The sequence below is a fragment of the Asparagus officinalis genome, chromosome 8 (genome assembly GCF_001876935.1).
Source record: "Asparagus officinalis chromosome 8, Aspof.V1, whole genome shotgun sequence".
In the NCBI taxonomy this organism is placed as follows: domain Eukaryota; kingdom Viridiplantae; phylum Streptophyta; class Magnoliopsida; order Asparagales; family Asparagaceae; genus Asparagus; species Asparagus officinalis.
Genome location: NC_033801.1, coordinates 101,339,485 through 101,342,485, shown reverse-complemented (window position 1 = coordinate 101,342,485; position 3,001 = coordinate 101,339,485). Strand labels below are relative to the sequence as shown.

Below are 3,001 nucleotides of genomic sequence, written 5' to 3'. Positions count from 1 at the left end.
TACTATATGTCTTTACTCTCACTTAATTGTTCACTTGCTGAAACAAGGTGGGTACTTTATGAGCTTTATCTAGTCTACTCTAATTCTTTTTACAAAAAGTATATATATTTGTCTCTTTGATCAATTGTTATTCTTTTATTAATAGCTTTGGCATTTGCTACCAATATTCAACCCTAGTTTGTTTTGTACACTAATTATATATAATTACTAAGTTTGTATCCCAAATCACTGAAATGTTATTATCTCTTAATTCACATAAGTTGCTTCGAAATACTCTTCATGATAAATATTTCATGGTTCGGAAGAAATATAATAAGAAGTTTAAAAAATAAAATTTTTATATAAAGGTTAATTGTGAATAAGCCCCATGTAGTACTATCCAATTGCAAATAGACTCACTATAGTTTTGTTCGTGGCAAACAAACCTTTTTTCGTATTGGCAAAGGTGTAAATACACACGTTAGTGAAACCTTTTGACTTAGCTATAGGAACACGCCTCCTCAAATCTTTTTTACAATTTAAGAGTCAAAACAATTCACTCAATGGGTCTATTCGCAAGGATATAACTACAATGGACTTATTCACGATACTACAGGGGTTCGATTTGCAATTAACTATTATATGAATTAGAATAGTAATTTTAAGAACTTATTTTAAAAATTAAAATATGAAAAAAATTCAAGCTACCACTATATAATAAATCCTATGTACTAAAGCTATGACTTCTTTATCAACTGACTATTATATGGCAAAGAGAAACAACACAAATCCCCTACCAATATATGAGCGAAAGAACGAAAAACATGAACTTTATAGTTTCTTGCTCCTCGTAAATTGCCTGGTCTCATTTCAGTCTATCATATTCATATATTCATAAAGGAGAGCCCCTCCATTATTCTCATAAAACAAGTCAAATTGCATAGCTTCAAAATGGAAAAAGATTCTAGTGCACAAGCGGGTCATGCCCAATATTTATATTTTGCCGGTAGGCAAAATTCGCATGGGCATCATGAGTCTGATAGAATTACTTTGGAAAGTTTTCTAAACTAACAACAAGGCAACAATATATCGGTGACCAACAAGAAGTATCAAATGCAAACTTCATGAAGCAGTTCGGATAATAAATATTTGTAAACATAACACTGAAAAAATACCGTAAAAATCACTCTTGAGGTGATGTGTGGTCGAGTTGGGTACTGCTCCAGCTCAATCTGCTCATGGTTTTGACAAAATAAAAAATTTCTCAATTAGAAGAAGCGCACAAAGTTGAGCTTTAGGTTTTTCCCAAACAAATCAATTGACTTCAGAATTTAAAAAAAATGCAACTCACGATTTCCTCGATGTTCGACAAAAGTGAATGGATAACCATGCAATGCAATTACTCTGGCAAGCATTTCTCTATATTTTTCTTGACTTAGTAGCAAGTGTTGTCACTTCTTAATACATATATAGATCTATTTTCATGTTGAGTCAATTTATATTCCACTTTAATCAAGTTGATGTTGAATTTTTCTATATATATTAAGAAATGAAAAAACAATCTGCTGGTTTATTGAGCCAAATCATGATAACATTCTCATGCCACTTATTGAGAAATGAAAAAACAATCAACATGTAACATTCTCATGCCACTTATTGAGCCAAATCATGATTATTCATCTGCTGGTTTATTTATCCTCATATACTTCAGAGAATCTCAGAATACTAGTGAGGTCAACCTTTCAGCATTTTTCTATTTTTTATTTAGGGGGAAAACCCCTTCAGCGTTTTATAGTTCAATCAACAAAATAGCCTAATTTGGACCTTGTTTAACCCAAACCCAACATAAAGTTATCACAATAATAAATATCAGGTACAATCATATTTTGGAAATTCTGGGAATACAGAAATAAACAAGAAAATTTGCATTCTAATCCCTTAGATTAGACCCAAAAAAGCATACACTATATTGTAGTAAATTAAGAAACAAAATAACAAATATATTTTAAAAAACGCAAAAAAAAAACTTATGCACAGATGAACACGGGAAATTTCACATCAAAGGAACGGTCAAATTTTTAGGGGAAAACCTAGATCCGAGATTACGATATGTGCATTTAGAATTTAGATAGAAAATTTTGACTGAATTTTATCGAAAGATTTGAGATTGGGATTTACCTGAGAGAAAGATTGTTATCGCAGGAAGTGGCGGCGACTTCAGCGGTGACTTCAGCGGAAGAGGTGATGCCGGGGCGGAGGCGGCGTCGGAGGCTCTGGGTTCGAGAGGCGGTTGAGGCGGAGGAGGCGGCGGAGGAGGAGGGACTGGAATGAGAGGGGAGGTGTGGTTGGAGGTGTGGTTTGGGGTGTGCCCCTAACATTTCTATTAGGAATATGGGCGGGCAAATAGGTGAATAGAGACCGCCCGAATACCCATTTAGTATAGTTTTAAATGCACCTAGACTTACTAGTTGTGTTGCACGCGGTTAAATATTATATTTGTTTCTACTGAGTTTATATGTTTGCTATAACTTTATTGTAGAAATAATTGTTTTATTGTTTTAATTTATTTTATGAACATAAAAAATGAGAACCTTAATCAAAACAAAAAAAAAATAACAGAAAGTATTATGAAGAATTTTTGAGTGTTCACATATAAGAATACATAAATTTAAAAATAAAATGAGCAGAAATAGTCTACAGTAATCAGGGTTGATGATCGGTTGATAAATTCCTAGTTGTTATTATAGTCATCATCTAGTATTGTTTTAATTGTCGCATACACGCAAACACACACAGACATGCATGTGGGTTTTTTTATCAGTCCCTAACATCATTAGTATTTTGCTATTAGTCCATCAAAAAGTGCATAAATATGTTGATATGAGTTTCTATAGTTAATTTGTATTATAAATGATGTGTAATATTCTATTATGTTTAACGCTTTTAAGAAAATTAATAATTATGCCCTCACTCCTAATACCCAAAACATCTGTACCCATTAAGCTTAAGAAACTAAATAAAA

General features: G+C 32.4%; 1 protein-coding gene across 2 annotated transcripts in view; it reads right to left on the bottom strand.

Moving 5' to 3' along the window:
* LOC109851258 (DNA-directed RNA polymerase III subunit 1) overlaps window positions 1-2,299 on the bottom strand; it is a 55,102-nt gene extending 52,803 nt beyond the window's left edge. For both annotated transcript variants that reach the window (XR_002249739.1, XM_020421313.1), the window contains exons 1-2: window positions 2,158-2,299; window positions 1,155-1,211 (exon numbers count right to left, since the gene is read on the bottom strand). The gene's annotated coding sequence lies outside the window, so the exon portion shown is untranslated. The remainder of the gene's footprint in view (window positions 1-1,154; window positions 1,212-2,157) is intronic.